Source organism: Crinia signifera, chromosome 9, assembly GCF_055691185.1.
Source record: "Crinia signifera chromosome 9, ASM5569118v1, whole genome shotgun sequence".
In the NCBI taxonomy this organism is placed as follows: domain Eukaryota; kingdom Metazoa; phylum Chordata; class Amphibia; order Anura; family Myobatrachidae; genus Crinia; species Crinia signifera.
The window spans coordinates 144638097-144648197 of NC_139225.1; the positions used below are offsets into that span (position 1 = coordinate 144638097).

The window sequence follows — 10101 nt, forward strand, 5'->3', positions numbered from 1 at the left end:
TTAAGAAGTAGATTTAATGTGAATACATCAATGGAACATGTGCGACATGTTCCATTGATGTATTCACATTAAATCTACTTCTAAAAAGACCCTGGAGTGACTCAGCTTCCCCTCCTTCTTGTATATATATATATATATATATATATATATATAGAGAGAGAGAGAGAGAGAGAGAGAGAGGAATTAAGCAGTGGATGCACCTCTACTAACAAGGACATTTGCCTTTCCTACCATATGACACTCGACTATGGTAGTATTGTTTTTAATTGACTGACCAGCAGCGGATAACATCCATTTCCTATCAGCAACTTCTTATTTGAGCATCTTATCTCCTGCACAACCCATGGCGGAATCTAGCCTTGCACCAGACGGCAGTGGTTGCCCATCGGTGACTAATCCTTTGGGCGAGTTACACAGCTACTCTGAGGCTGAGATTGATGATCTCCTGTTCAAAGGCGACCTCACCGAACAAATAGAGGCATCTACACTAGAAGATCTTTACAGGCAATTACTACGCCTAAAACGCAAGGAAATAGATTACAAATACCATGGAATCTCCCTGAGTGAGTATTATCGCTCCAAAAAAATACCCAGGGGCCTAAGAGTCCGCAATTCGCCGACCATCGGCCGGAATGATCCATCGTTTTGCCGCAAGTGGGTAGGAATACTTAATAAGTGTTCTATGGACTTAATGATTTTAATTATTGAACAGTCCAGCATGGAGATCAAAGCGATCAATGACAAAATTGTAGCATTTGAAGCATTACACAAACCCAACCTTGTTGCAGATGAAATTGATTGGTATGACAAGCTGAACACACAGCTACAAACATACAAAAGAGACCTCATAAAGTTCAAGTCTGAAAAAAGAGCCAAAGTAGACTTGGATTACGATAACTACAATGTGTACAGATGGACAGACAATAGTACCAGGCGTGAAGACAAAAGACCATTCTTCTGTAGGCGTATGCGCCAACCACGAGATGTGGATACGTCCCAAGAATTCACCTCCACAGGTAGTGAAAACGAAGCAAGCTCTTCAGCTCAGTCACAACAGTACCCTTTAGGGGTAACTACCAGGACCCGCGGAGGAGGCGGGCGAGGTCGCGCAAATACACGAGACGGGGGCAACAGTGGAAAAGGCAGAGGCAGAGTGGGGCGTCCGCCCAAAGTGAAAACAACTGATTGTGAATTTTTCTGATCGGAGTCTTCTGCCCATTGAGAAACGAGTTCTATCAAAAGGATTGTCATTTATTCCATCTTACAAGCCCAATGCATTGCAGTGGGAGATTGACAAATACCGACTCACAAGACAGCTAGGTCTTAAAGACCATTTCTCTCATAAGCCTGTCCCGGACCCCCGGCATAATGATGTTCCTGCGCAAGTGAAAAAATTGGGGCCTAAATCCACCTTTGAACCCCAATCCAATAACCCCTCTATCCGTACTTTTACCCGTTTGCTAAACCAACAAACACAAGAACATATTATCAACACGCAAGGACCGGAATACAACTTAACATACAATGAGGCTCAAGCTCTTAAACAACTGGCACAAGATTCCAGTATTGTATTCCGTCCAGCCGACAAAGGCGGAGCCCTGGTTATTATGAATCTAACTGACTACAAAGAGGAAATCTCTACCCAACTAGCAGACTCTTCAGTCTACAGCCTACTGAGGAATGATCCAACATCTGAGTACAAAAAACAACTTACACTGATTCTTAATGAGGCGGCTACTTCTTCAATCATATCTGCACAGCTCAAGGATGCCTTGATTCCTCACTATCCAGTGGTACCTATCTTATATACAACTCCAAAAATACACAAATCCATGGACAAACCACCAGGGCGCCCAATAATTTCAGCTAAGAATTCACTATTTCAGCCGATTGCAGTCTACCTGGACACTCTGTTACAACCCTGCATACAGGCACATCCAAGATATCTCCTGGACACTAACACATTGGGTTTTTTTTTTTTTTTTTTTTCAAACATAATTTATTCAAATTTTCATAAAGTATGTTTACATACACATATATCAAAAAATACATTGCAACATGGGTATTTCGAAAGGTGAAAATGAGAATTTAGGAGTCCCTTAGTGTAAGGTCCTACTTTAGGGACTGGTTTACATTAGGGTAAGGTCTTTTTGCTATTTTCTTGTAGGTTGGCGCCTGGTGTGTTGGTATGATTCTTTCGGAGGCGCTCCTGTGTGTCCTGGACTGTCTGGACCGATTGACAACAAGGTGAGGTAAGGTGGAGTTTTATTAGATCCATTTTTGTCCTTCTCGAGTAACGCGCTTCTTGAGAATGCGTGTCTGGGTCCTATCGTTAGTTCGCCAATGTTACAAAGCTACAATAACTTAAAACATCTTATACACTTATATGTAATAGGGGAAATAGAAGAAAGTTAGAAGTAGAGGAGACAGGTAGGGAAAAAGGGGGGGGGGGTGTTAACTCGGAATAACACATTGGTAGTATCTAGGAGTCGTTACGTGCTGACTGTTTTGCGATATGTCCTATGTCAGGGTATACGAGGAGTATATGAGTGGGGGATTTCGTGTCTAGGGAGGGAGTGTTTGGAGTCCTTCGAAAAGTCTCCATTTTCTGTTGTATCTGGAGATTCTTCCCGTAGGGAGGGAAGTGTCGTATTTGTCAAAGTGCATTGTCTTAACAAGTATTTGGATGAGGTTTGTCAGGGATGGGGAGTTTGGAGATAACCATTGTTTTAGAATTAGTTTCTTTGCAGCCGTGACCAGAATGGTAAGAAAGGGTATATGTTCTAGTTGGGGGCTGGAGAGGTGCCAGGGGTCAAAGTTAGCGAATAATAGTGGGATAGGGTGTAGGGTAGGTGTGATGTTGAAATGCTTTTTTATGTAATTTATGATTTTATACCAGAATTTTTTGATATGTCCACAGGTCCAAATGTTGTGGAAGAATGTTGCCGAGGAAGACCTACACTTGGGGCATTTGCCTGTTTCTTCTTCTACAAAGTGACTTCTTTGGCTTTGTGAAATGTAAGCTCTGTGCAATATTTTCATGTGTGTTTCCTGTAATAAAGAGGATTGAAGTGTGCTCATTGTGTCTCTGTGGTACTTGAATAAGGTGTCTTGTGCGAGGGTGTCTGGTAGGTCTTTTTCCCAGGCCGTGGTGGCATGGGACCAAGCCTTTTTTGTTTGAAGAGCTAGAAATTCGAAGTATATCATTCTGGTCTTGAATTTCTTGGATTTATATTTCAAGATTATTTTGTAAAGAGGGTCTTGGGGGGAGTCGGAAAATGAGGTGGTTGGGAGGGATCTGGCATAGTGACTAAGTTGCATTATTGGGAATAGGGCGCTATGGGGCAGTCCGAACATCTCTCTTAGTTGCGGGAATGTATGGATACCTCCTCCCGGGTCAAAGACCTGGGAGGTAAGGACCAAGCCTTTTAGTTTTATGCGGTTGAATGTTGCAGAATTAATGCCTGGAGAGAACATCGGGTTGCCCCATATCGTTAGCCATGGTGAGTTGGACGGGTCTTTTTTAAGGACTTTGCATAGATGGTGCCACGCATCATAGGTATCTCTAAAGAAAATATGGTTGAGGATGTGCTTTGGGATCGATTTCTTTGGGGTGTGGAGAAGGGCTGAAGGTGAATAGGGTGCGAAAAGTGTTTTGTCGAGGTTTGGGACGGTATGGTAGTCTAGGTCCAGGAGCCAGTCCATTGCATATCTATTTAATAAGGCTTTTGTATAGAGGAGTAAATTAGGAAGTCCCAGCCCACCGAGTGCCTTAGGTTGCTGTAGCTTTAATATAGATATTCTAGGCTTTTTGGATTTCCAGATGAATGAGGTGAAGGATTTGGTGATTTGGAGTGCGTCTGCGTTGGATATTTTTATTGGTAGAAGTTGCATGATATAGGTAAGTTTCGGTAATAGTATAGATTTGATCACTTCCATGCGACCTATCAGTGAAAGAGGGAGTTCCATCCATCCCTGGATTAAGTTGCGTATTTTGGTCAGGATAGGGGCAAAGTTTAATTTATACAGGTGTGTTATTTTGTTCGGAACTTGTATCCCTAGGTATTTAATGTGGGAATTTTGTGTGCGGATGGTATTTAGTTCTGGGTAGTCTGGGAAAGTCGGGGGGTGACCAGAGATTGTTAGGAGTTCAGATTTGTTTATATTTATTTTATATCCTGAGAAGGTTCCGAATTGACTAATGATCTCTATGGCTGTTGGGATTGAGTGCTGGGGGTTGTTGAGGAAGAGGAGCATATCATCTGCGAAGAGGGATAATCGAATGTCATTAGTGCCTGATTTTATACCTGTGAATTTTGGGGATGAACGGAGGGCTACTGCGAGGGGTTCTAATGCAAGGGCAAATAGGAGGGGAGACAGGGGGCATCCCTGTCTTGTTCCCCTGAGAACCTGGAAGGGTTCAGAGATAGTGCCGTTGCAAATGATCCTAGAAGAGGATGCGTCATATAGTGTCCTTAGCCATTCTATGAAAGTGCCTGGGAAGCCAAAGCGGTGCAGGGTATTGAAGAGATGGTCCCAGTGGACCATGTCGAACGCCTTCTCAGCATCAAGTGATAAGATTGCTTTTGGATCATCCGACATGGCCCCCTGGGACTGGCATATGACAGAAAGAACTTTCCTGATATTTGTAACCGGGTTCCTCCCTGTCACAAATCCTGTCTGGTCCGTGTGGACTAATTTGGGGACTAGGGGCTTTAGTCTGTCTGAGAGAATTTTTGTGAGTAGCTTGTAATCTAGGTTTAAGAGTGAAATGGGTCTGTAAGAGGCTGGGTCTGAGGTGTCTCTGCCTGGTTTAGGTATTACGCGTATGTTGGCTGAGTTGAAGTGTGGGGGGGCTGAGCCGGATTGAAGGAGGGTGTTAAACAAGGCTACTATTGAGGGGGCTATGTGTGGAAGTAGTAACTTATAGTAATCGGCTGTCAAGCCGTCCGGGCCTGGGGCCTTTCCCTGTTTGAGGTGTGAAATGGCTGTGGTTACTTCCAATAAGGTGATCTCTGATGTGAGTGTGTTTTTTGAGGAGGTGTCGAGTTGGGGAAGGTCGGTGTGTTCCCAGAAGTTTTGTTCCTGTGTTTTGTCTGAGTGTGGTAGTGAATATAGTCGGGTATAGAATGTATTAAGGACATTGGCAATTTGGGAGTTGGTGGTGGTGTGTGTACCGTCTGGGGTTTTTAGGGGGTGAATAGTAGAGGGGGTTCTCTGATCTTGTAAGAGGTTTGACAGTAGTCTGCTGGATTTATTACCAAATTTGTGAAATTTGAATTCTTTTTTGAATGTGTACCAAGCTTCCAGTTTGGTGAGTATTTTGTCGAATGTTGTTTTGTTTGAGTTATACACCAGGCGGTGTTGGGGGCTAGGACAGGATTTAAACATTTGGTATGAGTTAGTGAGGTTTGTTTGGGCTAGGACATAGTCCGCAGTTAGCTTACGTTTTTGATGGGTGGAGAAAGAGATCATAGCTCCTCTCAGAACTGCCTTTGAGGCCTGCCAGAATAATACTGGGTTTTGTTGGAGGGTGTCTGCGTTATCTTTTTGGTAATTTGTCCATGTCTCCACCACCACGTCCCTAAGTGCAGCTGAGGAGGCTAGGGAGGCTGGGCATTTCCATGAGATGAATGTGGGGTTGTCAGTGGTCAGAGTTATTTTAAACCAGGTGACCGCATGGTCTGAAAGAACAATGGGCTCTATTTTGGCCTCTTCAACCTTTGGTAGAAGGAAAGATGACATTAATATGTAGTCTATACGGGATAAACCCCCCCGTGGCTGCAGAAAGGCAGGTGAATTCAGTGTCTGTGGGGTGAAGTGTCCTCCAAATGTCTATGAGATGTAGTTTTGAGGCTAAGGTCGTTACTCCAAATTTGGGCTGGCGTCTCTTGGTGTTCCCTTGGACTTGCTTATCTAGTAGGGGGTGAGCTAACAGGTTGAAGTCTACACATATTATAGTCGGGAGGTGTGTGTGGGGAGTTTGTAAGGTGATCAGTTTGCACAGAAACTCCTTTGAGTAAACATTTGGGGCGTATACATTCATACAGATATATTTTTTGTCAGAAATCGTGAGGGTACACATTAAATAACGTCCTTCTGGGTCAGACACTACATCGTTAACAGTAATCGGCAGGTTGTTTTTAGCCAGGAGTACCAAACCTCTTGCCTTAGAGGTGAATGGTGCGGATGCCCACACCTTCCAGCCCAGGATGGATAACTTGAGAGTTTCTGCGGCTGTGAGGTGGGTTTCCTGCAGAAAGGCTACATCTATATGCAATTTGTTTAGGTATAATAAAATTTTCTTTCGCTTGCAGGGGGAATTGATGCCCCCTACATTCCAGGAGCCCATTTTAACTGACATATTTAGACATTAGCTTGGAACAATATAAAGCATACTCACGATCCTGATACTGGATTAAGGGGTACATTTCTGTTTCATTTTCATGTGTCATGGGGGGGAGGGGGAGGTGAGGAAAGAAGGGGAAAGAAAAGAGAATAGAGAGAAAAAACATTAGCATTAAAGCAAACATTTAGATAACATCATACTTCCGGGGAAATAGGTGTCTACGAGTGCACCTTGGGTGCATTAGTGTCCAAGTGGACGTAAACAAGCTCCTAAGGCGGAAATGCCCAAGGATAACAACTTTTTTAACATGGTCCACCGCCTGGTGGAAAAAAAGGGGGGGGGGAGGGGGGGGGTCTTGTTTGCCCTGATGAGACCAGATTTGATGTCCATGTCTAGTTCAGAATTAGAGCATCTGGCGGAGATCTTCGGGCGTGTTAGAGGAAGGATTGGGGGGGGGGGGTTATTATTGCAGTTTCTGGTGTCTGGCTATCCAATGTGCAGGTGTCTTTCTTCTGCTATTTTCAGCCAATTGTGGGTATACCAGGAGCTGGAGAGGGGGTGAAGTGGATTCAAGTGGGTTTCAGTCTTGTGTAGTAGTGATGCTGCAGGATTAGTCACAGTCTGACATGGATCGGTGGTCTGGGGACTGGGGTCTTCCTCCTTCAGGAATCTCTCCGCATCCAGAGGAGACATAAAGTCATGGAAGGATGATCCTGTGAAAATGCGCAGCCTCGCGGGGTAAAGGAGGGCAAATTTTCTGTTGATTTTTATGAGCTTAGTGCATACTGGTGAGAAGTCTTTTCTGGCCTTTGCTAGCTCAGCAGAGTAGTCCTGGAAGATCAGGATTTTATTTCCTTCCCACTCCAGCTCTCTGTGTCTGCGTGAGGCTGACCATATGAGCTCCTTATGGAGGTAGTTTAAGAGCCTGAAAATAACAGCTCGGGGTCTAGTGCCTTCCTGCTGTCTCTGGGGGCCCAGTCTATGGGCTCTTTCAATTACCAGATCTTCACAGCGGTTTTGTATTTGCAGCATTGTGGGGAGAGATATCTTAATAAAGTCATAGAGCTCTTGGCCCTTAACGGATTCCGGGAGCCCCACAATCCTCAGGTTATTACGCCTGGATCTGTTCTCAAGATCTTGTAGTTTATTATGGATTTGATAAAGGTCTTTTGTGTGCCTCTGTGACTCCCTTTTCAGCTCAGTGATGTCTACCAGGTTCTCTCCCACCCTGTGTTCTGTAAGCTGTACTCTGTGGTTTAGCTGGGCGATTTGGTTAGAGATGTCTGCTGTCTGCTCTTTAAGCAGTGGCCCAATAGCTACCCTTATGGCGTGGATCATGTCCCCGTAAGTGACCGGGTCAGTGGGGGCTGGGAGTACCTGTGAGCGGTTGTCAGGGAGGTCCGCTGGCTGTAGAAGGGTACCATCGGCTTCTTTATGGCTGGAGGGTCCTGGTCGGGGTGCAGGTGTGCTGTGGGACAGCGTTTGCTGCTGCGCCACGCTGTCTGCTATGCCGGTCGCCATTTTGGGTTCTTTGGCCCGTTTCTCCTGTTCGCGCTGCGCGCGGCTTTTCTTGCTGGGCATAGCGGGGAGGGAGTTCTCCATACAGCGGGTGCCGTCTGCTGTGAGAGTGAGGGTAATCGGCGGTGGTTTGGAGGCGTTAAACGCCGTGAAAAAGTGTGCTGGGCAGCCTTAGTAGCGGAGCTGCTGTATTCAGCCTCCTCTCATCAGGCAGCCGGACCACTAACACATTGTTAACCAAACTGCGTACATTAACAGAACTTCCAGATAACTTGCTGCTTTGCAGTGTAGATGTGCAGAGCCTCTACACAGTAATCCCACATTCATTGGGCCTTGAGACCATGCACAAGTTCCTAACTGACAACCCCTTGTATAAGGGTCCTGAAGTGCAGTTTTTCTTAAAATTGTTACAGTTGACGCTAACCAAAAATTACTTCTTATATGATGGTAACTTTTACTTGCAGGAACGTGGGTGTGCGATGGGGTCCTGTGTGGCCCCATCATACTCTAATGTGTTCATGTTTGAAATTGAAAACCAGATATTTTTTGAAACTGATGAGAATGCACAGGATGTATATTTTTATTGCAGATATATTGATGATCTGCTGATCATGTGGCGTGGTAGCCATGAAGCCCTTGTTAATGTTATTGAACGCCACAACCAGCTTGACCACCCTATCAAGCTAACGTATAACATCAGTAGGGAAGCACTACCATACTTAGATGTCAACATCAGTATTGTGGAAGGGCAGATTGTCACTTCTATTCTTAACAAGCCCACTGATCGAAACAATCTCCTGCACTTTAAGAGCTTCCATCCCAAGCCACTCAAAAGAGGATTGCCCTACTCGCAATTCTTGCGGGTAGTGCGTATCTCCTCCAATCGCCAGAACGCCATATTAGAAGTTGATAAAATGGCCAACACATTTTTGCATAGAGGCTACTGTCCAAAATTGCTTGAGCAAGCTAAGCGAAAAGCCCTTAGCTTAGACAGAGCACAACTGTTAACTCCTAAAACCAACACAAAAGTTAATGCTCCCATGATCCCATGGGTCACACAATTCAACCACACTAGCCAGGGCACAAATGTAATTTCTAAAAAACTTTGGCCAATTGTTCAAAGTGACCCTGAGCTACCTTTGGTCAACACCAAACTCCTATCGTGTTACACCAGAGGCAAAAGCCTGAGAGACATCCTGGTTAAGCCTGATATTACCCAGAAACCCACTACCTCAACTTTTCTCAATGTCAGCCTGGGTTGTATCCAATGCGGATGTACCACCTGCCAATACCTAATTGCAGGAGACAAGTTCAACCACCCCCGCACAGGCAAAGCCATACAAATTAGACATAGACTCACGTGTAAGTCTAAATTTATTATTTACCAACTTATCTGTCCATGTGGACGCTCATATATCGGTAAAACTGAACGGATGTTCAGGGAACGTATGGCGGCCCACAGGTCGGCCATCAAAAAAGCCATCGAGAAAAATGGCAGTGACCAGCCAGTGGCACGCCATTTTTTTTTTATTTAAACACCCCCTTACCACCCTCCGATATTGAATGATAAATCAAGTGCCATCATCACTGAAGGGCTGTAATAGGGGCGCCAAATTACTCAGGCTTGAAACCCAATGGATTTACCGTCTGGGCACATTAGCCCCAAACGGCCTTAACGAACAGTTAGGACTTATCCACTGTATCTGAGGCTTATGTCATCCTGGTAGCTAGTACAGCCCCTTTGCTTTATGGGGTTGGGCATGCACATTGTTAAACCTAACACATTTTTAAAGTACTATCAATTATGTATTCTCTATGATGCTTATTGTATTGTTACTGTAGCTAATGTGTATTTTTCTCTGCTGCCAGTCTGCTTTTATCTTTATTTCTCTGATGTGGCAATTGTCTATACGTATGTAGCGAAGTTATGTTACTTTCTACGTTGCCTAGGTGACGGCTTCTATGCACAGGAGACGCACGGCGCTGTGATGTCATCCTATCTGCGTCCTCCGGCCGGGTGTGTGATCCCCATACCGGACATGGACGCTGTTTGTTCACTGGGTGTATCTATTATTTAAGGTAAGCGTGTCTTTGTACTTCTTTATGCCTTGACGAAAGTGCCGCTACATTAAACTGGGCACTGAAACGTTGCCGTTTATTATCTAAGCCGCTTGTTGCAGTCTGAATTCTTGACCCGTGGAGTGCTGCTGAAACGTATGTGTGTATATATATAT

General features: G+C 44.7%; 1 long non-coding RNA gene across 1 annotated transcript; it reads left to right on the forward strand.

Moving 5' to 3' along the window:
* The first annotated feature begins 2166 nt into the window (after window positions 1–2166).
* On the forward strand, window positions 2167–3076 carry LOC146036742 (uncharacterized). The gene is made up of 2 exons (XR_014460951.1): window positions 2167–2252; window positions 2921–3076. It is a non-coding gene; the product is annotated as an uncharacterized LOC146036742 (long non-coding RNA).
* The last annotated feature ends 7025 nt before the right edge of the window (window positions 3077–10101 follow it).